The following is a 17,302-nucleotide window of genomic DNA, read 5'->3' as shown; positions in this document are numbered from 1 at the left end:
TAGTCTCTTAAGTATTTTTTGGGTTTAAAACATTTTTTTTTGATTGGCTAAAGCTTTTATCATTCACCCTTGGTTGCCAATTATACTGTTTGTCATTGTTGTTTTTTGAGGAAACAAAACATTTGTAAATAGCATATTTTGTTATACATTTTTATTCATAAAGCCTTCAATTTTTTGTTTCCAATCACAATTATCAGTACTTTTTTATTTAATAAATTTAGTTAATTGTAACGTTGTAACACACTCACACACACATACACAAAAACACACACATAAATATATATATATATATATATATATATATATATATATATATATATATATATATATATATACATATATATATATATATATATATATATATATATATATATATATATATATATATATATATATATATATATATATATATATACATTAAACATATATATACATAAAACATTTATCAAGTTTTTTTTTCGACAGGCTGTTTCTCTTTCTGTAGGTTCAGGAAGATGCTTTGTTATTTTCTTTATATATATATATATATATATATATATATATATATATATATATATATATATATATATATATATATATATATATATATATATATATATATATATATATATATATATATATATATATATATATATATATATATATATATAGGTTATGAATAAAAATCACATTTCACATTGAAAAAAACCACACCAGTGCTAATAAAAAGAACTTTTAAAAAAGTCACCAATATATATATATATATATATATATTGGTGAATATATATATATATATATATATATATATATATATATATATATATATATATATATATATACATTAAACATATATATACATAAAACATTTATCAAGTTTTTTTTTCGACAGGCTGTTTCTCTTTCTGTAGGTTCAGGAAGATGCTTTGTTATTTTCTTTATATATATATATATATATATATATATATATATATATATATATATATATATATATATATATATATATATATATATATATATATATATATATATATATATATATATATATATATATATATATATATATATATATATATATATATATATATATATATATATATAGGTTATGAATAAAAATCACATTTCACATTGAAAAAAACCACACCAGTGCTAATAAAAAGAACTTTTAAAAAAGTCACCAATATTTAAAAAAAACGTTAATTTGTCATATCTTCTAAGCGCTACACGCAGGTCCATTAACACATATGATAGAAGCCATGTACAAGTTTGTACCCATATATCAAAAAAAGTCATTTGGCTATTTCATATTGCCAAGTGGCTTTTTTTGATATATATGGGTACAAACCCCAAAACATGTTTTTTTTTGACGCAATAATGAGTTACGTTATTAGAAAAATAGGAGACATTGAAGTATCTGAGCTTTAAAATAATTAAAAACCAAAATTACATACAATTTTTGCTTTTAAATACAGGAAGATATCGGCGGCTCATCAAGGACACCAACTTTACTCCAATAAGTAAATAATTTGAATTCACTGATCTTATATTTCAAATTGTACCGAGTACCTACCAAAGAATATCACAAAAGCCAGACCTGGCTGACCAATATAATTTTCAGCGCTGGAGATCTTAAACCTTAAAAATACAAAGTGCAACATCAGCAACTCCTGAAATTGAGTCGCCAAGAGTTAAGTATGACTATGACAATGAAGCTGAGAAAAAGGAATTCAGATTTGATTCATCAAGAAATTTTGATTTTATTTCCGAAATGATGTACAAATTTGAAAAAGACACAAAAGTCATGTCTAAAGCAATCAGCATTATTGTTGGCAGAAAAAGCGCTAGCACTAATAGTTAAAGATAATCTCTTCACTTGACAACAAGATGTACGCGACAGTATCTCTTCACTCGAAAATAAGATGTACTCGATAATAAGATTTACTCGACAGTAAGATGATAGCTTAAACTGCGAAGATGATAGCTTAAACATCTTATATACTGCAGAGATAAAGAGATCAAGCTGTTATGTCAATCTCAAGAAATATCACTCACTTTTTTTTTTTTTTTGTCAAATTTATGAAGTTAGCAATAAATTTTTATTTATATAAAGTTATTAAATATATCATGATCATGAAATGGAGATGCAACCGATCAGAACAGAATCAGTATAAATAAAGCTTTTCGGAACAGAGTTTATACAGTTAAAGTTTCTTTAGTATTTCTATGGTGCCAATACAAATTATCTGTGTTATACAGAAAATTTGTATTTAATTGTTGTAGGGGATACTAAAACCATAACTTGGAAAAACCCTGTTAAATCACAGAGAAGCAGATTAGGTCAAAAACGGCAAAAAGTCATCCATATGAAGTTAAGTGTTAACAATTTTAGACTTAAAATGTTAAAGTAAACTACTTTTTGGTAAAAAATCAACATAAAAAAATTCCTCATCAAATATTAAAATATATAATTTAACATAAAATATGTGATAATAATAAAATTATAAGCCATAAAACTTTAAAAATGTATGGCATTTTTACCGTTAATTTAAACTTATTTGTAACCAATTTTAAAATCTCTTATAACGGGTGATGCGGAAATTATCGGACAAAATAAAAACGTCAATAACTTATTTATAAATAAAAAAACAAACTACTATTATATTTTTTTTAAATAAAGCATTTATCTTTTAATAAAAATATATTATTTTTTATATGAAAAAACACCACCATCTGCAATTGATCTCAATTTTGCTATGACGCCTTTCATATGCGACTGTAAAAAGTTTAAATCAATTTCTTGTAGTTTTAGTTTAATGCGATCAATCAAAACTTGCTCTGTTGAAGCTTGCCAATCTCCTTCGTAAACCTTCTGTGCCAAATGTCCACTAAAATTTTCAATTGATCGTGCTTGAGGCACATTTGGGGGATTGGATTCTTTATCAACGTAATAAACATATTGGTCCATCCAATTTAGAGAATCTTTAGAATAATGAGAACTTGCTAAATCTGGCCAAAATAAATAGTTAAAGTCTCCATGATACTTGTGAATAAATGGAAGAAGTCGTTTTTCTAAACATTCATTAATATAGATTGATGAATTGATCGCTACAGTTTTGGAAGTGCGAAACAATGGCTCAGACATACCACGGTCAGATATGGCTATCCACATTAATAATTTTTTGGGAAATTTCTCTTTTCCTATAAAACGAACACTTTCTGGGCATGTCTTTTTGTTGTTTGTGTAGTATCCAGAATTTCCAGGCATGTTGTCCCTTGCAAAACAAAAGTATTTTTCGTCATCGATGACTAGAAGTGATTTTGTGTTATAGAGTTGGTTAACTAGCTTCCTGTTTCTTTTCTTTGCCTTTATTTGTTGTTCTATAGTGTATTTTGGAGTCTTTTCATGTTTTCTATATTTAATATTCATTTTTTTAAACTGACGACCAATTGTCTTACACCGAATTTAATACCTATTTTTCTCTGACTGATTTACACCGAATTTAATACCTATTTTTCTCTGACTGACCCCTTTTCGATTGTTGACCAGTCTCGTTAATTCGGCAATGTCGGACGACCAGGGTGCTTTCTATCAGAAAACGATTGAACAGTTTCAAGTCTTTTTAGGTTATCATATATTGTACTTCGAGCAAACCCTTCCTTTTCAAAATGATTTAGGATTTTTTTATTTTTATATTAGGTTTATTTACAAAAAACATTTTTAGTCGCTTTCGAAAAGATTTTCGTTCAGCTACATTTAACCTCATTTTACCACAAAAACCAATTATTTTGCTCAAATAATAATCAGTTTTTGTGATAAAATCAAAGATAAGCCACAAAAACTAATTATTATGCTCAAATAATGAAATTAGGATTTGTCCGAAAAATTCCGCATCACCCGTTAATGATTGTGTTAAACTACTTTTTCTTTAGTAAATAAAAATATTATTTTTATAAATATGTAATTTTATTTTGTATTTAAAAAACAATTCCTTTTTTCTGATTTACAAATAAAATATGTAATTTTTATTTCACAATTATGAACTTTTGCGCTAGCCAATTAAAAGATCCACGTTGTTCCAGGTTCTTTTCGTTGTTCCAGATTCTTTTCGTTGTTTCAGGTTCTTTTCGTTGTTCCTGGTTCAATTTCGGTTTAAGCTAACCATTAACCTCAAAATATTAAAGAGATTTTTTTTTTAAATACAACGTTTGCCCCTGATTGCCCTAAATGTCATTAGCTTTAAGTTTAAACCTAATGACATTCAGGGCCTTCAAAAGGGAGGGGGAAATGGGGCAAGTTGACTTGGACGCAAAGCTTGAAGGGCCGCCTAGAAACTCGCTATTATTATTTTTTTCTACAATAAATAGAAAACATTTTAATGAGTTACAATGTGAAATCTGCTTAATTTTTATATTTGAGTTTGTCTATACGAAATAAATTTACAAGTATTACTTCCTTTATTGATAAAGCTGTTGATATTTTTATTATTGGTGAAACCAAGCTAGATAAATCTTTTTTAACCAATCAGTTCTAATAAACAGGTTATAAAACTCCTTACCGTCTTGACATTTCTAATCTATGTGGAGGTCTTCTTGCATATATTAATAAAAACATCCTTTCAAGAAGGTTAAATAAAGTAGTTTTACTTCCTGATGTGCAAATCATCACTTTTGAAACTATATTAAAAATTCGAAAATGGCTAATATTAGCTATTTATAAGCCTCCATCTCAGATAAATGATTATTTCTTCATTCACCTCAAAGAAGTGCTTGACTTTTATTTGCAATTCTTTAATGATTTTAATATAATACACGACTTTAAGAACAACATTTAATGAATGAATTCTTAGAACACTACCAATGCAGTAATTTAATAAAATCAAAAACTTGTTTTAAATCGGTTACAAACCCATCTTGTATCGGTCTCATCCTTACAAACAGAAAGTTTAATTTTTAACATACTAATGCTGTTTGTACGGATGTGAGCGATCATCGTCAGCTTGTCTATACTATGTTAAGATCTACATTTTTGCAAGCAACCACCCAAAAAACTATTGCATAGATCCTTCAAAAACTTCTTAAGCGATATTTTTCTGAAACACTTAATAATGATTTAAAATCTTGTCAAGATATTTTTAAATTTAATGTAATATTTAGTAAAATTCTGAATTTACATGCACCATTAAAGACTAAAATCTTCAGAGGCAATTACAAGCCATTTGTCACTGAGTCTTAAATTTCATAAAATTACACCGAACAATATTTCCAAAATTATTGATTCACTGAAAATTAAGAAGAAAACTAGCGGCAACATACCAACATATATGTTAAAGTCCTATGACAAGTTTTTCAAGAAAGTATCGCAAAATGTATAAATAAAGACATTTCTGATGGGATATTTCCTTCTTTTTTAAAAATGGCTGATGTCAAACATTGTTTTAAGAAAGATGACCAAACGGATAAGTCAAACTATTGACCAATAAGTATCCTTCTAGCTCTTTCAAAAGTATTTGAGCTTATTATATTTGAGCAAATACGGGCATTTATTGAGCCTATATTGAACATTCTGTTATGTGGCTTTCGTAGAGGCTATGACGCTCAGCATGCACTTTTTATTTTACTGAAAAAATTTCAAGAATGCTTGCATAAAGGAGATATTATAGGGTCCATGCTTAAGGATCTTTCAAAAGCTTACGACCTGATTACTCATGATTATATTAATAGCTAAATTGGAAGCTTATGGTTTTTTTCATGAAAGCCTTAAACTTTTACTATCATATCTAAGCGATTGTAAACAAAGGGTTAAATTGGGTTAATCATTTTCTGAGTGGTTAGGAGTTTCATTAAGACTGCCTCAAGGATCAGTCCTTGGGCCAATATTCTTTAATATATTTACAAATGACCTTTTTCTATTTATTAAAAACTCTGAGATTTGTAATTTTGCTGGCGATAATACTCTTTATATTTGTGATAATTGCCTCAAGGATCAGTCCTTGGACCAATATACTTTAATATATTTATAAATGACCTTTTTCTATTTATTAAAAACTCTGAGATGTGCAATTTTGCTGACGATAATACTTTTTATAATTGTGATAATAACTTAAAGAGTGTTGTTCTTCGATTGCAAAACGAAATACTAAACGCCATTGAATGGTTTAAATTTAACTAAATGATTGTAAATCCTCAAAAGTTTCAATTTCTTATAGTTGGTTAAAAATGTTCAAACAGCCGATTTATAATGGTTGGCGAGGACAAGATTTTTGCTTCGGATAAAGTTAAGCTACTTGGGGTTACAATCGATAAAGATTTAAATTTTGGTAAAGCTTTATGCGGAAAAGCTTATAGTAAGTGCTTTGCCCTCTCTAGAACAAGAAGTTTTCTATCTTATAAACAAACAACTCTATTATTTAACGCTTGTGTTATACCAAATTTTTTTATCAATTTTATCAACCTTTTTAATAAAATTCATAAAAAAGCACTCCACATAGTCCATAAATATGATTTGTCTTTGGATGGAATGTTAAAATTAGATAATAACCTAAGAATACATCTTCGAAATTTGCGATTTCTAATGATTGAAGTTTTTTGATCCCTTAATGGTTTAACCCAGAATTTATGAAGGGCTTATTTATAAAGAAAACTTTACTATTTCAACTTAGATGTTGCAAATAATTGATGCTACCTACCAAAGGCTCTAATCATAAAAATACAAATAATGTTTTATATTAAGCCACCTCGCTCTCGAATTCCCTTGACAATAAAACCATGTGCTCAAAAAGTCTCAAGGTGTTCAAAAATAATATATTAAATATGAATGGGAAAAAACGTTTTTGTAGAGTTTGTAAATCTTAAATTTATTTATTATTATTACTAATCATGTCATTTTTACGAATTTATAAATTTATTTGACCATTTTACGGTATTTATCTATTTTTACTTTTTAGTACATTTACATTACTACAGGAAATTATTTTTCTTTTTAAGATTTTTTATGCATGATATTTAATTTAAGTACGTTGTTATGCTAGTTGTTACTGATTTTTTATGGATATTTTTACGATATTTTTGTTTGTTTGTATTTGTCTATACAGTTTATAGTGTTAATTTTAATTAGTTTATTTATAAACTATTGCATGCAATCAACTATAAATTAAGTTTTAAATAAATAATTAAAGTTTAGTGTTAAAAATCCACATGAAAATGCACACTAAACACTAAAAATGCACATGAAAAAAAAATTAAATTCTATTACTATAATTTATTATAAACTATTTTTACGAAAACAAAATAGGATTTAGTTGTTGCTGAATTAGACGGAACCTTATCAAGTATTAGAGTTTTTGCATCAGGTTTAAAGTATTCGGAATGCCTATTTTGAATCCAATAGGTAAAAAAACTTTTTTGCTTAAATCGTAGATGGAAATGTCGAAAATTTCAAATCGGCGCATTTGTGAAACTTGCTAACCTGAGCCTTCAAATTTGAATTCAATGTTGAATAAATAGGTATTTAGTAAAATAAGTTGATTGATAAATCTTGTTTTATAGTAGATAGTTAAAGGGTAAATAAATTGTTTGATAATTTAAAAAATGATTTTGAAAATTTATATGATTTTTCTATATATTGGTAGCATACTTGCCTCAGAAGCACAAGATCTCTTGCTTTCAAACCATCTATGAGCATCTTATATCGAACCGATCTCTTGAGATCGGTTAGAAATGAGATGTTTTGTAATAAAACCATAGAGAGTTCTTGGGGCACCTAAAAAAAAATTTAAAAAGTTGTAATTTTTTTTGATGTGTTATTTTTGCGGTTGCCAAGCTAAGAAAGAAAAAAAAAGCAAGCTATAATTTGCTCCCAACGGAGTGTAACATAAGAATTGATGTAACGGTTTAATCCGAACGTATTTTAATGCATTGAATAGATCAAATTCACTGGGAGTAAAATTATTTTAAACAGTATCTTCAACAACAAAAGTAAGGCAATAGAATAGTTTTTAAACGAAAAAAAAATAACGAATTAACAAGAAACAGTGACTGTTGGAAACACTGTAACGCCAAAACAGTAAATAAAAAAAATAAAAAAATACAACTAATTTATGTTGTTTTATCCAAATATTCTAAAAAAAAAATGACTCCCAGTCAGTCCATGAGGGTCAAAAGGAACCGAGGAGCTCTCCGCCTTTTTCAAGATCACCTGCTGCACTCAATATGTGTGGTTTGAAGGACTATGGATCAGTAAGGGCGTAAACAATTGACCTGAAGCTGAGCTAAATGAAATTCAAAGTAAATCATCAGAGTCAGAAGGAGAAACTTTGTTCATTAGGGAAGAATGTGATGCTCAAACTGACTTTATAAAGAAAAAGTAAAAAAAGATTTTATGGTTTGAAACTCAACCATTAAGGCATCTCTTGGGCACGAAATCAGTATTCAAAAGTAGGTAATAGTCCGGAGGAGTTAAGGATCAATAAAGAAACTCATAGAACTTGTAAAGCAGCATTACTCCAGCCCATTGAACCAAAAGTTCAAAATGGATTGGAAAGAGGAACATATTTGTCTTACCTGCTCCGCTGGTATATCTATAAAGCTCGAGAAGCAAGTTGATTCTGAGGCAGCTAAATGGATGGTGGTTAATTGCAGAATTTCGGATGTGAATCTTTTTTTGGATTCTAAGAACTTATCATTTCTAGCTAACTTAATATAAAGTTCTCTCAATATCAACTTTAATTTTTTGTATAATTATTGTAATAATTTAATTATTATTGTTATATACAATTATGTTTGCAGGTGAAACAACACACGTGAATGGGAAAAAAAACAAAAAATTCTTGCCTGTATGGAGCTTATTAGTTGCCACAACCCCGTTCTTGTATCACGTTTGGAAGATATTAGATGCCATCAAAGAAAGGGCTCCAGAATGAGTGTTCATTACCTATCTTTATCGTCTCAAAATGAGTTCATCAGAGAATGTGGTTGTATCTTTCGAAGTGAAGCTGACGAAGAAATCCTTGATGGTATTTACTTTATCTCCATAGTTGATGGTACCCTCAATACATCTCACAATGAGAAAATAACATTTTTTATTTGTTTTCTCCTTTATGAAAAAGAAACAAATTGCTAGCAAATTAAAAAACAATTTTTATGTGTTTAAGCTTTCAAGAAGAAGAAAGGAGTAAATATAGCTAAGCTTATCACTGGTGTGATTGCAAGACTAGGTTTGGATATTCAAAACTGTCGCGGTCAGAGATACGATAATTAATCCAATATGTCAGGTACTTAAAAGGAAGCTCAAATCTCTATAACGTAAAAATATTCGGAGGCTCTTCAGGTTCTCTGTAGCGCTCTCAGTCTGAATTTGGCTGGTGTAAACGTAGTTAAATCAGCAATTGAGATTAAAGTATTATTTGGAACCATCGAATATTTCTACGCAATTTTTAGTGCAAGTTCTGTCCGATGGAAGATCCTCACTTAAGCAACAGGAGTATCACTGCACAGTTTTTCTATGACAAGATGAAGCACTTGTACCAATGCAATCCAACCACTTTCCAAGACACTTTCCAGAGAAAACCTATTCAAAAATGTTCACAAACAAAGTTACCTGATTTGGTAATGGTGAAACAACTTTTAAAAGCGCATTTGCATTGTAAATTCTGCTTACCCTCAGTTTTAAGACCTTTGTCTAATACTTTTTCCAAGTTGGAGAACCAGACTTTAACACCTGCCTTCTAAGCAGTGCATAGAAATGACTTAAAGGCCACTGAACAACAAGGTTTTTTCCATATACGACAATTCAGTCACTTCGACCAACTTAAATGATTTTAGTTAAATAAAAATAAGTATTCATTTTCAAAGAAGTTTTTAGAAGTATTTTTTTTCAAAGAAGTTTTATTTATTTTCAATGAAGTTTTGAAGAATTACCTTTACTACTTTATTAAACTTTTCTTTTTTACCAAAGAAAAAAAAAAAAATAAAAATAAAAATCATACCTCAATAGAATTACCAGCAACAAGAATGTATATAGAATATTCAAAGATCATTTCAATTTAAGTCTTTTCTTAGTTATTTCTAAATGATAAAAAATTACTTTCAATGTGTTCAGGTTCACTAGTTTCGAAAATAACTTATTAAGGATAAAGATACTTTTTTTAAATTCTTTGGATATGTTAAGATTTCTACACCTAAAATTCTAAGAATTAAAAAGTCCTTTACTGTCAATAAAAAACTACAGTACTAATATTTTGTAACAAGAAGTTGATTATGTACTCGGTAGTAATATTCTTGGTCTTTTTAAGTGATAATTGACTATTTTTTTGCTAATTAATGATAGCAAGTTTTTCCATTTTCATTGTATTGGTGCTTCTATAATTGTATAGAAATTTTATTTCTAAGCATATCTTTAAAAAAAAGAACACCTAGCAACACCATCTGATACTTTAGAATTATAAGATTCAGTAGATTATTCATGAGCTTATTCAAGTATTGTTTTAGAACAGCTGTCTTTAATTTTCATTTATTTAGTCATCAAAAAAACGTTTTATTTTTAACATTGCTGGTGAGTTTGGTGGTAACCATTCAGAATTATAATCAGTTACTGTCTTAGATTCTCACATTTTAACAATTTTATTAATCCAAAATAAAACTGTAGCAATATATGTGCATGCTGCAGCAAGGCCTGTCTTGCAAATACAGTGTGGATATTAAATTCTTCAAAAATCCATGGAATAATTTGACGATCATATAAATGTTTAGAATGAAACACCTAAAAATTTTACCAAATAGATTATTTTTTAATTAAACGCTTCCATGTTTTATAGGTCTTCATATCCTCAGCTGTATAAGAACTTGGTGAAAATAATAGATAATTTATCAATTGATCCTATCTATTTTTGGAAGGTATTTTTCAAAGGTATTTAGGTTATCTAGGTACCTTTTACCTAGGTGCCATTAGATGTACCTACTAGGTACATCTAATGTTTTGTAGTACGACATTTCTTTATAGTAAATAAACTTGATTTTGAAAATTAAAAAAAAAGTTTATTATTATACCATATTAATATTAAATATTATATTAATATATCAATATTGGTACTAAAACTAATAAAAACCTATTACAAATGATATTAAAATTAGGAGCTATTGTCTGAGAAATCTAGGCAAAGTCTGGAAGTGATATCTTTAAATTGTCCTCATTTTCAGATATTTTGTAAAAGACAATGAAATTAGCCCACTGGTAAATTTTTTTTCGAAAATCTTATTTGTTTTGGAGATATTGAGTCCCAAATATTGGCCCATTTTGAAAAAATTTTGTGCATGGAGTGCAATTGCGACTTTGAGGAGCAGTTTTAGCAACATGAATATGACAGAAACATTTCTTTTTAATTTTTATGTTAATCTGGGTAGATTTCTACAGTAAAAGTAAAAATTTAACATTGTTACATATTTGGTTCTCCAGAAATCATGGTCCGAAACCACAAAGTTTGAAATTTTACCCTAACTTTGAGCTCTTATATCTCTTAAGGCCAATTCTTGCACGTAGTTTTCTTAGGTGTTTTCGAAAGATACGAAGACATACATTGATTTTATGAAACAAAAATCATGTGATTACAAGGACCTGGGAAGGAGTGACCTGCCAAAAATCACTTAATCCGTTCAACGCGCTTTGATAGATTACCCATGACAACCGTGGCCTTAGGTCTGCCATAAACAGTATAAGTTATTTAGTTTCCTTAAATATATACTTATACTTATTTTAAAACGGATAAAAAGGTTTATTAATTATAATGAATAAATGGAAAAAGTTATCAACAGAATCTTGCATTAATGACGATATAGAAGCTTTGTTCGAGAAATATTCAAAGAAATGTTTCAAAAACAGCAAAACAACATTCTTAAACTTATCAGCGGAAACTTAAAATTATCTAACGACAAAATCGATCGCTTGAATGCAGAATTATTATCAATAAAAGAATCGTATAAAACTCTGTTTATTGAAAACGAATCAAGGAAAGTAGAACTTGAAAATGTCAATGATTAAAAAAGTATGAATGTGTTCAAAGAGATATTGAAGAGAGTCTTAACTTTTCCAAGATATCAAGAAAAGAAAGTTCATGGCCTAGAGAAAAAAATTCACAACAAAACAGAAATCGGTCAAACAGAAAAAAATAAAATTTGACAATTAGAAGACAGGCAAAGACGAAACAATCTACGACTTGATGGATGTAATTCCGGAAAATTCTAGTACATTTAATGACGTTAGGGATTTAATAGCTTTAATAGTTTTTACAAATAATAATTGTAAATATGTGTTTGCGGTGATTTATGACGGTGTTTGGAAGAATATTTTAGGAAAAGCATAGAATATATGTATTGAGGAAAAAATTTGTAAAAAGATTATTGTTGTTTATTAATTTGTTGATTACGAGAAAAAACTACAATGGACTTAAAGAGAACGAATCGGAAAGCTGGGAGGAAACCCTATTAAAAGTTATTAAAGTATTTGAAATCAATCTCAAACTATGACAAACTAATAGTAAAAGAGTTTCGAAAAAATCAGAACGCTAAAATTTAATCATTTCAAATTACTATGTTTTTTGGTTTTTATACTTTTTTTATTTATAATGGATAAAACTATAAATTTTTATCAAAATTCACAATTTAAATCTTTTCAAGTAAACAAAAATATACTTCTAGAGTGTCATTCAGATCCAGATATTAATTTTTATGATAGTAGCGATGAAATCAAAAACATTTATATCTAATTACAACTTAATAAAATAATACAAGAATAAAATATTACAACTTAAATACTTCAAATCCTGAAATAGATATAGGTGCATTCTCAATCCTATATTTAAATATTAGAAGCATTCAAAAAAATTTTGGGAAATTTTAACTTTTTTTACTGAGCACAAAAACTGAGTTTAAAGTTATTTGCCTCACAGAAACATGGTGTCACAATATTGAAATTGAAAACAATTTAAATTTTCAGTTAAAAAATTATAAAGCAGTTCATCAATTCATAAACTCCGAAAAACCAGGTGGAGGAGTATACATCTTTATCCACAACTTATTAATTTACAAACCGCGAAGTAATTACTGTACAGCAAGTAATGATTGTGAGTCATTGACAATTGAAATATTTGGTAAAACTACCAAAAACGTAATTGTGCATGTTTTATACAGACCGCCTTCAGGTAATATGAAAATATTTGATAAACACATAAAAAGTTTAATTACAAATAAAGATGTTTGTAGTAAATGCGTTTACCTTGTGAGCGATTTAAATTTAAATGTATTAGAATATGACTCAAATAAAAATGTCAGAAATTTTGTTGATTTAGTATTTCAAAATGGATTTATTCCAACCATAAATAAACCAACTAGAATCACCAAAAATAGTGCAACCTCAATTGATCAAATTATAACAAACAAATTTACAGACACAAAAGTTAAAACTGGAATATTTATATCCGATATATCGGATCATTTTCCAATATTTATTGCAACTCAAAAATATAATCTTTCAAAAAACTCGTAAAAAGTGAAAATAACTAAGCGAATCATTACTGACGTTTCTATTGAACTTTTTAATCAATCTTTATCTTCTGAAAACTGGGAAAGTATATTACAAATAAAAAGCACTAACAAAGTCTATGACAATTTTCTTCAAATATTTCAAAAACATTACAATAATGCATTTCCGGAAATAACAAAAATTATTAAATCTAAAATGTATTTGAACCTATGGATAACTACCGGAATATTAAAATCATCAAAAAAGAAACAACGTTTGTACAAAAAATTTCTTAAAAAAAGAACATTTGATAATGAATCCAATAATAAAAATATAAAGGTATTTTTGAGCTAGTTATAAGTTGTTCAAAGAAAATATTATATTATTCAAATCAATTACTAAAATTCAAAGGCGACACTCAGAAAACCTGGAATGCCATTAAAGAATTAATTGGTAAAATCAATTATTTCTTAATTATCAACTACTATCTTCCAAAAGTAATAAACTTTAATGGTGTTGATATACTTAAGGAATCAAAAATTGCAAAAACATTTAATCAAGTTTTTGTTAGTGTAGGATCAAATTTAGCCTTAAAACTAAAACTTGGTAAATTTAGCGTAGAGTCATACTTAACTGCTAACAATACAATAATGACCAACAATAAACTGACCAAAAATGAGTTATTGATTGCTTTTCAAACGTTAAAACTAAACAAAGGATTAGGAGTTGAAATAAGCAGTAATGTTGTAATAAAATCTATGCATTATTTAATAACACCACTGTTGCATATTTTTAATCTTTCTTTAAAACAAGGAATATTTTCAGAAAGTTTTCAAACTGCAAGAGTTATAACAGTTTTCAAATCTGGTGATCCTTCTAATGTCTCTAATTATAGACCTATTTCTATTCTTCCTTGCGTCTCTAAAATACTGGAACGAATAATGTATAATAGACTATTCTCTTTTCTAGAAACAAATAATATTTTATACAACAAATAATTTGGGTTCAAAAAAGGGCATTTAACTGATCATGCTATTTTTAAACTTGTTCATGATATTTTTCTAGCCTTTGATAAAAAAAGAGTATACATTAGGTATTTTGATAGACCTTAGCAAAGCCTTCGACACAGTTGACCACCATGTTTTATTAAAAAAACTAGCAAATTACGGAGTTAAGAATGCAAATATAGTTTGGTTTAAAAGCTACTTGTCTAATAGAAAGCAGTAAGTTTCTTATGATGGTGGTAAAACTGACAATAAGACAATCACTTGTGGAGTTCCTCAAGGATCCATTTAGGACCGTTTTTGTTTTTAATATACATTAACGACTTAGGCAGAGCTTCGAATATTTTAGACTCTATTTTGTTTGCTGACGATACCAATTTATTTTATTCCCATTGTAATATAAAAACTCTATTTAAAACAGTCAACAAAGTATTGTTAAAAGTAACTGAATGGTTTAATACAAATAAATTGTCATCAAATGGTTTAATACAAATAAATTGTCATCAAAACATGAAGGACCTCTTCTAGAGGTATATTTATTTTTTGAATTTTTAATCGCAATAATTAAAAACTTCTATATATAGTTTTGAATATCTTTTTTATTTTTCGTTTGTTTCTTTTTTATTTTTGCTTTGTGTTCAATTATATTTAAAAATAAATTTTAGAATTTATTATCTTTACTTTTAAAAAAATATATATATATATTTCCATTTTATATTTGACAACATTTTTAATGACAAGATTTGAAAGCTATATTATTTACGGATTATTGGGAGCTTGGCGGTTAGACTATTTCGTCTTCTTCTAGCCCCCGCCATGTGTATATTTTACCAATACGAGAGTTGTAATTATTTTAAACGGCAAACTTATAATTAACAAAAAAAAAAAAAAAAAACATAATAAATTTCTATAGAAATTCACAATAATGAATTTCTATAGAAATTCACAATAATGAATTTCTATAGAAATTCACAATAATGAACTTCTATAGAAATTCACAATAATGAACTTCTATAGAAATTCACAATAATGAACTTCTATAGAAATTTACTATAATGAATACAGAGCATAAATAGCTAAAAAAAAAATTATAAAAATAAACACAAAATAGCTACAGAGCATAAATAGCCACAAATTTTTAATATAAATTCTATAGAAATAATCTATTCGAATTTATAGACTTTCTATAATAGTTTTAGTTAATCTAGAAGTCTATATTATTATATTTTCTCTTTAACACCCGGCAATAAATTACAGATAAAATAAATTATAATAAAATAGTCACCAATTAAATTAAAATCAGCTAAAACGACACGGCTCTCGCAGTTGTTAGCATTAAATGCTAATAACCAGGCGGTGTGTTTTCCACAAATTATTGGATCAGACTACTTAGAACATTCCCTTCCATCAAAATTTTAAACGACTCTCTCTTTTCTTTTAAATTTCAACACTGGAATGTTTCTTTCAATATTGACACAACAGCTTGCAGGTTTTCGATCGGTTTCGTATATTTAATTTTTTTGCAATTTAACAAGCACTGGACGAAGTTTAAACCACGTGTATTTGTAAAGAATTTTTTACTCTGTATTGCTTGTAATTGATTGATTATCAGTCAATAGCAAGTTTGATTTTTCTGTAGCCTGATAAAAAGAATTTTTAATAGCCTGATAAAAAGATTTACTTTGTTCCTAAGCAGAATAGTTAAAATATCCTTTATTTTAAAAAAAGAGTGTAAGTAATTTTTGCTGTACTTCGAGATATAGAAAAATAACTTTAAGACTGCTCTTCCAACAGCATCTATTTTGCTAAGAAAACTAATATTGTATTTGCATAGATCAAGAAAGACCATATATAAGCTTCGGCACAGCTAAGGTATTGTACAAATGGACTATTGTTGACGGCTGGCAGTAACGAATCCCACTGTCGATTAGAGCTATTGCAACCAATTGAAACTGAGATAAACGCTCATTTAAATTTGTATTTTGGAGTGTTACAATTTTTTTTTGCTAGTATCGTTATCCCATTGGAAACCCAGATGTTTTATTTTTTTTTGAAGGTATATGCAAGCTCCGTTAATTTGAATAACGTTTTTGAAAATATCGCTTTTTCCAGAAACCAGAAATTCTGTTTTCTCAGTGTGAAACTTAATAAAATTTGCAACTCCGTTTGTTTAAAATATGTTAATCAGCTCTTGCAGACCGGAGATTAAAGGGCTTAGCAAAATTACATCGACCGCGTATGCAATTACATCAGTATAAATGCCATTTATTGTTGATCCTACTTTACATTCTGAGACTATTTCATTTAGGATGCTTTCAGTAAAAATATTGTATAAATGCGGCGATAGAATAGACCCTTGTCGCACCCCTTGTGACAGACTGAATTAATTTGAAGTAACTCCTTGATACGATATGTTTGCAGTACCAGAAAGATAAAGCGATGAGATTGTATGTACTACAGGCAACGGAAGTTTTTTTTGGAAATAGAGCTTTTCAAATAACAAATCCCAGTTGCTTGTAACAAAAGCTTTATTCGCATCTAAACTGCTCATATATAAAGGCGTGTTATTGTTTTTATAATGCTTAACAGTTTCGCTCAATAAAAATTCTGCGTGGAGTGTAGAGCTGTTTTTTTTTAAACTAAATTATAGTATTAGATATTCTAGAAGTTTAGTAAATATAGTTAAAATACTAATTTCTCGGTAATTATCTGGATTATTAAGTGATTATTTATAAAATTTAACAAGTGAAATAATTGTTGAAGTTGATAGATCGTTTGGTATCTTTCCATTTGTTAGAATACTGTTATAGAG

The sequence above is a fragment of the Hydra vulgaris genome, chromosome 11 (assembly GCF_038396675.1).
Source record: "Hydra vulgaris chromosome 11, alternate assembly HydraT2T_AEP".
In the NCBI taxonomy this organism is placed as follows: Eukaryota; Metazoa; Cnidaria; class Hydrozoa; order Anthoathecata; family Hydridae; genus Hydra; species Hydra vulgaris.
This window is presented reverse-complemented; position numbering follows the sequence as displayed.